The sequence below is a fragment of the Panthera pardus genome, unplaced genomic scaffold (genome assembly GCF_024362965.1).
Source record: "Panthera pardus isolate Hobbes unplaced genomic scaffold, ASM2436296v1 HiC_scaffold_25, whole genome shotgun sequence".
Lineage (NCBI taxonomy): Eukaryota > Metazoa > Chordata > Mammalia > Carnivora > Felidae > Panthera > Panthera pardus.
The window spans coordinates 32,084,673-32,095,410 of NW_026526821.1; positions in this window are offsets into that span (position 1 = coordinate 32,084,673).

Below are 10,738 nucleotides of genomic sequence, written 5' to 3' on the forward strand. Positions count from 1 at the left end.
GGTGGGGGGAAGGGGACTCATTGGTAATATAGCTGCAATTGTTCAATGTGATCTTCCCTTAAAACGCTGGTGGAATTATTTTTTTAAAGTTCATTTATTTATTTTTGAGAGAGAGAGAGAGTGGGGGAAGGGCAGAAAGAGAGGGAGAGAGAGAATCCCAAGCAGTCTCTGTGCTGTCAGCACAGAGCCTGACATAGGGCTCAAACCCACAAACTGTGAAATCATGACCTGAGCCAAAACCAAGAGTCTGACACTTAACTGATTGAGCCACCCAGGTGCCCCTGGATTTATTTTTATTTTTAAACCAAAGCTTGTCTAAAGTGTACAAATGTGTAGAATGTTATGTGACTATTGACTGTTTTTCTAGTAGCTAGATCTTTATTTCTTTAAGTTCAAACCATGATGCCAGATAAAAGGCACGATTTGGGGGGAGAAAAGATTCTAACCAATGTAAACGTCAGCCACTTGGATCTCTTCTGACTGTGATGGTGGTTTCCTTCCACATAGAGGGTCTCGGTTCTCTTATAGCATTTTTCTTAGCATGTCTGTATTTAAAATTCCATTTTAAAAATGACATCTGGGTCTTTCTACCAGATCAATACTTTTTACAGTGCAAAAGGTGTTGAACTCTACTTGGATCCTAAAATCTCCTTGCCTTGCTTCCTTGATGTAGATAATGAGGATTTTAATATCTTATCACTGTCTCCATCATTTATGATTGTTGAGATGGTTCTTGCCCACTTGGGAGAGAACATGAAGGTGAGCATTAAAAGCTCGACAAGCTTGTTTTTTGGGGTTTGTTTTGTTTTGTTTTGTTTTTGAGAGAGAGAGAGCAAGCATGAGAGGGTGAGAGGGGCAGAGAGAAAGGGAGAAAAAGAGAAACTTAAGCAGGCTCCATGCCGAACACAGAGCCCAACACGGGGCTCCATATCACAACTGTGAGATCATGACCTGAGCTGAAATCAAGAGTTGGTTGCTTAACTGGCTGAACCACCCAAGTGCCCCAGACAAGCTTGCTTTTTAAGTCTAAGTTCTGTTATTAATTTCTGTGTACTCTTGTGCAATAACTTGACTTCTCTGAATTTTGAAGTTCTTATCTTCAAAACGAGGATAATGAACCCTACCTCATAGGATTATTTTAAGGATTAACAGAAATGATGCTGACTGTAGGAATGGAGGAAGCATATAAAGCCCTCAATAAATGAATGACAACAGTTCTTACTTTTCCTCTCCTTCAGATATCTCGTGCACATCCCACCTCATTCTCTTTGTTCATGTAGTTCTGTATTAGTTTCCCAATATGGTAACCTAGTTCTTAATATGGTAACAGATTACCATAACCTTAATGGCTTAAGACAACAGGCATTTATTGTCTCACAGTCCTGGAACTAGGAGTCCAAAATCAAGGTGTCAGTAGGGCCATGCTCCCTCTGAATCCTGTAGGGAAGACTCTTTCCTTGCCTCTTCCTACTTCCCAGTGGTTTACAGCAATCTTTGGCATTCCTTAGATTGTATCTGCCCCACTTCTGTGTCTCTCCTCACATGCCTTCTTCCCAGGTCTTTTCTCTCCATACCCAAATCTCCCTCTCCTATCTCTTGTAAAGAAACCAGTCACTGGATTTCAGGCACACCTGAATTCAGTATGACCTCACTGTAACTGAACTAACTACATCTGCAAACACCCTATTTCCAAAATAAAGTTAAATTCTGAGGTTCCATGTGGAAATGAATGGGGGGGGGGACATTATTTCACCCAGTACATTCACTTTGGCACATCCAAATCTCATCCTCTGTGAAGGCCTAGCTCATTTACCATCACCACAGTCCTTGACTGTGACAGCTGCTATGGCCATCCCATCATATGAAACCTAGGATCGGGTCTGCTCTGTGCCTGCTGGTATGTTCCTGGGTGTTTAGCAACCACCTCTCTTGGGGAAGGGAAGATCTGATATACAGAGGGAGACAGAGACCAGATATATATAGAAATCATATATACATATGGTTTCTGTGCTGTAATATGCCCACCATGGCTGAGTTCAAGCTGCCAATGTAATGTCAGCCAACTCTCTTGAAATTCCTGAAAATTTAACAATCACCTCTCATGAACTGAACAAGCTAGCTCCAGCATGAGTGGCACAGTGCCTTGTAACTGCTGTTTTGTCTTTAAAGTTATTCATCATCCTATGAAATAATAAGCTTCTCTGGCATATGTTTACTTAAAAGCCAGCTTAAAATCAGCTCTAGTGGAAGCCTTGGGGCCCCCCTGCCAATTGTTGGAATTCTTTATTGGCCCTACTTTATATTTCCTCTAAGGAAGCACTCAGAACCCTGTATTATAGTTATTTATTTGCACCTCTGAACTCCTGAGTTAGGACAAACCTCCTGATAGGCTCGTTGGGGGAAGTTATGGTTTGTCCTAACTGTCCGTGAGTCCCAGCAACTCACACAATGTTAGACTCAGCAGTTGCTCAATGGTCAAATTGAGGGAAAGGGTCAGGGCCTATATCTTGTTTCGTCTTTCTCAGTGCTATGCTCACAGCAGGCACTGAGTGTGTATCCTTCCCAGAACTAAACAATGTCATTTTAGTGTCCCCAAAAGCAGACCACCTACTCTCCTGTTGGTTGGATGTCCTCCCTAACAATGGTTCCATATCTGGTTATGCATCATTCATTCATTCATTCAACAATATGCACTGAGCAGCCACTATATGCAGGTATTGTTCTGGGTACCAGGAATAGAGTATAAAAGGAAACAGGCCAAGCCTTTGCCATGTGGACACAGTAAACGCAAAGGACCTGAGGCAGAAGGATGCTTGGCATGTTTTAAGAACAACACAGAAACTAGCATGGCTGGAGCAGAGTGCATGGGGGTGCATGGCAGGAGAAGTGAGAGAGGTAAAGGGAGCCAAATCACAAAAGGCTGGTGGCCAGTGTAAGATTCTGGCTTTGTGCGTGAGCTGAGAGACCTTGGGGCATTTTGAACAGAGATACGACATGACCTGAATAGACATTTTAGTCTCACTGTCTGGCTGCAGTATGGAGGATGGACTATTGAGACAGGGGAGAAGCAGAGAGACCAGTGAGGAGGCCATTCATTTATCTAGCTGAGAGAAGATGGTGATTTGCAGCAGTGGTGGTAGGAGTTAGAGTTGGAAATCAGCAGTTAGATTCTGGACATATTTTCAAGTCTGAGTCTTCAGGATTTTCCAAAAGATCAGCTGTTGGATGTAAGAGAAAAGAGGAGTTAAGGGTGATGTTCAGGCTTGTGGCTGAGTACCTGCAAGTATAGAGACATCCTTTACTGGGATGAGGTCCCAAACTCTTATCATACATTAGATAATCTTGGGTTATAGTAGAGGTGGCTCAGGAAGGTCAGAGATGAATCAGAAACAAGACCAGTCACAAGAAGTCAGACTCCAGATTGGGCTCGACCAACAAGAAATGTGGCCTGATGCTGAACTCTGTGCTTCTCTCTTAATAGGGGCAAAGGGAGGTCCAAAGACTCAGGTAATGTTGAGCCCATAGGCACAGAGTAAAGTGTGTTAGCTATGCTCAAGGTTGAGCACAGGGTAAAGCGTGTTACTTGTAGACTGAGAGCAACAGGCAGTCAAAAGACACTTCAAGATCAACACCTCCTTACCCCACTAAGGTTGGGCCAGATGCTGTCAAGGTCTGAGATTAAAAAAAAAAAAAAAAAAAAGGACTTGCACCCTCCTTCCAGGAGTTCTGGAAAGTCTTCCAAACCACCAGTGTTCACATAAATGTTCACTTCAGCAGCAGCCCCCGATCCCAAGAATGTTATCATGGGAGCTATTTTTTTTTATGGTCAGTAAGAGAAGAGTTGGTCCACTGAGTGGGCCTTGATTCACAGGTAATGTATGAGCTGAGGGATCCCAAGAAGGTTCTTAACTGAAGTGGGTTTCTGGGGAACCTCTGCACTGTGGTGAAATTCCACTCATAGACTTCCTCCTCTTGGATGTCTTCAGGGATGAGTTGTTCTTCTTTTCTTTTCTTTTCTTTTCTTTTCTTTTCTTTTCTTTTCTTTTCTTTTCTTTTCTTTTTTCTTTTCTTTTCTTTCTTTTCTTTTCTTGTCTTTTTTTAAGTAGGCTTCATGCTCAGCACAGAGCCCCACACAAGGTCTGAACTCATGACCCTGAAATCAAGACCTGAGCTAAGATCAAGGATTGGATGCTTAACCAACTGAGCCACCCAGGCGCCCAAGGGACGAATTGTTCTGAAATGTCCCCAGGGGTAATACTGGTTTGGAGTCTCCCAGCATTCATTAGCACTTTGTAATAGAATATTTTGTACAAATTACCTCTTCAATTTTAAATCTGGCATGGTAGGATGTTAATCATGTACTGGAAAGACAGACAAAAGATGGAAGCTGAGCCATGTGAATGCTTACTTACTCTAGAGCAGAATGACAAGAAGACAGAACATGGTGCCTGAGTCAGTTCCCCCTCACCACCCAAAGTTCTTTTGGTTTTTCTCTTTAATCTGGAGGGATAAGGAGAAATGGAAAAGGGGTATGGAAAGGAGAGGACTGGGGGCCATTGACTGACTTGGCATTTTGATGCCTGCTCTGAGGCTTGAGTTACCTCCAATGTGCCCTTTTCCCCCAAATGAGGAAGTAGCAGCATCCAAGAATGCCACCATGTGGGTTTACCTAGAGCAGGGGTAGGAACTTGTGCATATGATACTCTGCCTCTCATATATTCTTCCTGGGTTTTTTCTCCCTCCACATCCCCACTGTCAAAACAGTGTCCAGAGTATCATAATAAGACAATGAATTATTATGCAAACAAACCATTGCTCTAGATTTTGAAGAATGTTGTCTATCCATTTCATGAAGTCCTTGGGTGAATTCATGAGTTGAAGGATTCAGGTTCACTTTTCAGTGACTAAACCATCTCCCCTGAGGCAACTCCTGTGCTGCTCTGACCTTTCTCCAACATTTTCTTAGGCTGTAGATTCAGTGAGGTCTTTCGGATGCCCTTTTATTTCCTCTTCCATCTCCAGGCCAAGAACTGGCCCATGTTCCAGGAGATGCAGGTCCAATGAACTGAGGCTTCTGCTTTAGTGTGCAGGACTTAGGGTACTACTCTGTCCCTCAGGTCATATCCCAGCAAAAGTTCTTTCTCTTTTCCTAAATTAGCTATAAAGTCTGCTTCACTATACTTCTAGGGGGAAAAGACCAAATCCCGTAAATGTTCCAATGCTTATTTTCATACCTGATAGGATAATATGCCTTCTGAAAAACAAAAAGATTTGAGTTGAGAGTGGCTCATCCACTGGTACTTTATAGTTCCAGGTAGTACCATGTTTATATGGTATTATTATTATTATTATTATCATCATCATCATCACTATTTGGTGCTCTTTTCTCTGCCTTATGACTGAGTACAAAAGAAAGAAAAGGCAGCTACGGAGAGTGAAAAAGAGGTGAAGAGCAATCCTTTAATAAAACCTATGAGAAGTGACCCACTATATATATATCTTTGTTACCCAGAACAAAAATATGGACAATTACATCTTGGGAGGTTTGGGACTATATATATGAACTTAATAGTAATGGCTCCTGGAGGACCATTATGAATTATTGGGAAATAAAATATTCATAGGTGTTAAACCGAAATTAGCCTACATGGAGTTTTCCCAGAGTTTACATCCACAGAATACATTTTTGTAGAGAAGAGACCTGCCTGGGAGTTGATGTGCTCTAATTTCACCATAAATAATTAAAAATTCAGCATCAGCAGAAGAATGACTCCTCCAAGTGCAAAGAAGGCTTATTAAGTCTGCCAGATTTTTCAGAATCACAGAGGCAGAACCAACCTACATTTCATGACTCCTGAGGATGAGTGCAGAGAGAAGGGCCAGGGGAATGCAGCAGACAGCACAAGAGTAAGACCTTAAAACACCCTGCAAAGGACTGGTCCAGTAACAGCCACGCTGGCCCGAGGGTGGTATGACTTCAAGGTTATGACCACCATTTCTGGCTTGGTGCTGGAAATTCCAGAAATTTTTGAGAACAAATTTTTGAGAACAAATTTCAAAAATGCCTATGAAGAGTGCCACAGACAGAAGACTTTCTGATGGGAAGAGGACAAAGAGACTGTGGGCGTCAAGGCATCAAGGTGGAGAGAAGTTGCTACTAAGAGTGGGAAGAACCCAACAGGAGGCAGGTCCTGACATCTCTGCTACCCACTGCTTGGCACAAGTGCTGGAGGACGGGAGGGTCACACCACCTATGTCCTTCCACCAGGTACTCCGTTCATACCCCTCAACAGTTACTCACAGATTCCCTCCTGCTTCTAGGCTTGGAGGAACCTCAAAGCAACTCCAATCTTTTGCATTAGTTCTATTTTAGGGGATGTGAATTTTCTCCTTCACTCTGAACCCATCTGCTTTCATCTTTTGGGGATTCCTCATGATTTCTGGCCCAGCAGGAGCATTCCCTCTTATACTGCAGCACTCATATATGTAAACAATGTGGAAGCATTTTTCAATCTTATATTGCACGTATATCATTTTGAACATGCTGAACTTGGAAGGTACACTCAGGAAACAGCTTCAATCTTCTTTCACAACTGCCTTCAAGCATGCTCTGTCAAATCTCCTTTCCTGGTCCTTGAACAATATCTTAGGCAGGAACGACAGCTTTTCATTAACTCTGGACCATTACAACAGTACAGACTTCTATTTTTCACCCACTTCAAAGCTCCTTCAGCGCCCAGCTGCTGCCTGACTCAGAACCAATCATGGAAAAGAGGGAAAGGATGGGCTCATTCTTTTGTTCTCCTGGTTTCTTTCTTTCCTATCATAACCACCCCACCCTCCACCCCCTCCACCTAGCTCCTTCTGGTTTGGAACAGGGTGGAAGATTAAAGAAGCCCAAGAAGGGATCAGAGGTTGCCAGTGTCCTCTGTAGTTCCCCAGAGGATGTCCAGATGCTGCCTTGCCCTTTCATTAGAGACCTTTATCAATTCTTTGGAGTCCTCATGGCAACCTCCTCACTCCACCAATTCCTGACAGAGGTGATGCTCCCTGTCTGGCCTTTTACAACACCTCTCAGCTACCATAATCAGTACATACCTGGAGTTCCCTTGCTCCAGCAAGCAGGGGCCTTTTTGGGTGCATGTAGTCCACTTGCCAGGAAAGAGCTCTAGATATGCAGATGCTCCAACCACTGTCCTCCCCGACCTGCCACTGCAAGCTGCTCCAGCTGACCTCCCACTGCCTCCATCTTCACTTAACTCTTGAACTCTCATTTGAAATTGCCATATGGTCCCTTCCCACTCTCCTCTAGTAGCATTATAGCTGCAGCTCAGTAAGCATCCAGCCAGGAAATGAGATGTCATCTCTCTTCCTTCAGACAGCCCCATTTTTTGTGAACTATTTTCTAGGGGTCTTTCACCTGGCTAAGGTAGGAAGAACCATCATAAAACAGTACAGGGTTCCGTAGCAAATAGATTCCTTCTCCAACCAGTCCCTCTTGCATTTCTAGTTCTCCTTCACACAGACGTTGTGACAGTCACTGTGCCACTTCACTGTGCCTGTGTTAGTGAATCTCATAGTGAGGTGCCTGACTCTTCTCTTTGGATCATGGGAGCACTTAAAATCCATGTTCTCTCACTCTGAGGCATTAACCAAAAGTTGGACATACTAAGAAAAATTCTATTGAACAGCCTGCAATGGGTTTGTGAATATATGCGTCATCATTCAATTTCCTCCAAAAGTTGACCCTGAAACAAAAATATGACTGGAAATAATTTATTTTGGAGATAATTCCAGGAAACAGTGACAAGAAGTAAAACAGGGAAAGAAAGAGAGCTGTAAAGAGCTTGCTATCAAGGAAGTTTCCACTGTGGGTAACTAAAGCTGAGTCCCACCAGGAAACTCTCAGAGCCTGTGTGGAACACATACCTCAGAGGGATCTGGGAGTCTGGGGGAAATCTCAGAATTCTAGAGATGTACATTTGCAAGGCAGCAGTCTCCATGGTAGTGCCATTTTCCTGGCATGTCATGCTCTCTCACCCTCCTCCGCAGTCCTGGAGTCTACCCTACACCTCTCCCACCTTTTTTCCTTGACTGCCTGGTGAACTCTGCTAGAGTGGATGGAATATATCTCCTTTTGCCATTAATGTTGGGATTGACCACATAATTTGTTATAGACAAAGTAATATGCATGTACCACAGGGCTTGACATGTAGTAAGGATATATATGCACAAATGAAATTAACTGATGAGTTTTGAGGGAAAACATAAATTCAGTGACTGTACTGCTAGGTGGTTTTGACCTATATGCCATTCATTTGTCTGTCTGCTTTCTGATTCCATGCTCTGTTCTGTATCACTAGAGGGACTGTTCCTTGAAAATTATGTTGCTCAGGCTTCCCTGTCAGTCATACCCAGGTATGTTCAGCCACTAAGAGGCATATACACTGAAAGAAAAGAGAAGCCAAAATAGTTCTCCCCCTTTCTCTCCACTGGAAGAGGGGGATGCATGGGTAGCAGAGGCTGCTTCTCTTCTGTGGGTCTAGTTCTTACCAGACAACCCTTCCTCCATGGCTCAAATTCTGCCTTCCTAGCCTGTAGAACTTTCCATTCTTACCAAGTGATTCATGTTTCTGGGCTCCATGTGGACACATTCTTTTTTATCCTGCCATTCCCGAGGGGTGTAGCAGCTGCCTGTATTTACCAATCTTTGGGTTTCCTCTTCTTTCCCTATTTGCTATTTCAGCTTTTTTAATTCCTGTGTATTATTTCCTTTATTAAATTCCTTCTAGGGGTACCTGGGTGGCTCAGTTGGTTAAGTATCTGGCTCTTGATTTCCGCTTAGGTCATAATCTCAGGGTAGTGAGATTGAGCCCCACGTGGGTTCCACATTGGGCATGGAGCCTGCTTAAGATACTCTCTCTTTCTCTCTCTCTTCCTCCCTCCCCTGCCCACCCTGTGCACATATTCTCTCTCTCTCTCTCTTTCTCTCTCTCTCTTTCTCTAAAAAAATAAACAAAATAAATTCCTTCTAGTCATTTCTTTTTACTGGCTGGACCCTGATGGATAACCTATTTCGGAAGCCATGTATAAAACCATGGTTTATTCTAGACACTGGTTCCTAAAAGATATATATTTCCGCCTTATTTTTCTTTGAGAGCATTCCTGAGAAATGCTCTTCCCCATGGGTTCTTTTCTTTTCCTGTGGTAATAGTATTTATACTACTTGAGATAAGATTATATCCAGAACATTATCAGTAATCAAAAAGCTAAGTCTGCCCAATATGGTAAAGATGTCAGCTGCTCCCAAATTGATCCATAGATTTGATGCAATTCCTATCAAAATCCTAACAGATTTTTCTCATGCAATTGATAGAAAACTGATTCTAAAATTTACATGAAAATGCAGAAGGCCAAGAATAACAGATACTCTCCTGAAGAAAAACAGGGTGGGAAGACCTTTTCCACCAGATATCAAGACTTCTTAAAAAGCTGTGGTGATAGAGAAAGTGTGATACTTCTCCAAGCATAAACAAATAGACCAATGAGATGATGAACTCTAGGGTTGTGTGTGTGGTGTGTGTGTGTGTGTGTGTGTGTGTGTGTGTGTGTTCAGTGACACTAAACAGCAGGTGGGTAAGGATAGTCAGTAAAAAAATTCTCAGAACAATTAAGTGGCAAAGCGGTAAAAAGTGTGACTGTACCCCTATCTCATTCCATGTTTATTGTAAGCCCTGGTTCCTAAGGAAAATATGTTTTCCTCTGTCATCCTGCTTTGAAAGAATTCCTTAGAAACGCTCCTGCCAAATGGTTTTTTTTTTTCCTTAGTACATCGAGATCTAAATGTGAAAGGCAAAATAATAAAAAGTTTGTCAAATAATGAGAACAAAGAAAGGTAAGTCTGAATATAGGAACTGGCTGTGGGCCAATTCACAATAATGAAAAGACTTTTCTTGATGAGTAATAAACTCAGCCCAAGCCCTGTCTGAGAAGCCACAAGATGACATTAATATTTTTAACCCTGTACTTTATGAGAAAGCAAGATAAAAGGGAAATTGATGAAATACTGGAATGTAGATGCTCCTGGAAGGTGGCAATGTTTAAGTACTATTGGCAATCAGTGCATTTTAAACAGCAGTTGGAACCCTTATATAATTTCAATAATAGTAGAAGAATTTCCCCCAGATCAGCACTCAAAGAAAGGCCTTTACTCAACACCTTCTTTTTCTGTACCCACTTCTTTACAGAGGTTTTATAAGACTCTTTTGTGCCAAGAATGTTCTTTTCTGTTTGTTTGAAAATAATATCAGATTTCAGAAAAATGCAAAAATAGTATTAAAAATTCCCATATACCTTTCACCCCAATTTCCCAAATGTTGCCCTGCTTGCCTTAGTATTCTTTCTTTCTTTTCCTCCTTCTAACTCTATATTTTTCTAAAACATTTGGGGGTAAGTTGTATATATGACACCTTTTATCTCTAGCTACTTCAACATGCCTTTCCTAAAAACAAAGACATTCTCTTACATAATCACAAGAACAATTCTCAAGATCAGGAAATTAACACTGTATTGTATTGTAATGATACAATATTTATCATGTAATCTACAGATCTTATTCAAATTTTACCAACTGCTCCACTAATATCCTTTTTAAGACTATTCTCTTAAATATCCTGCAGCCATGGTCCTGGGGAAACCATTCCCAGCCTTTTCAGGAAGATGTAGTTCATGCATAAAG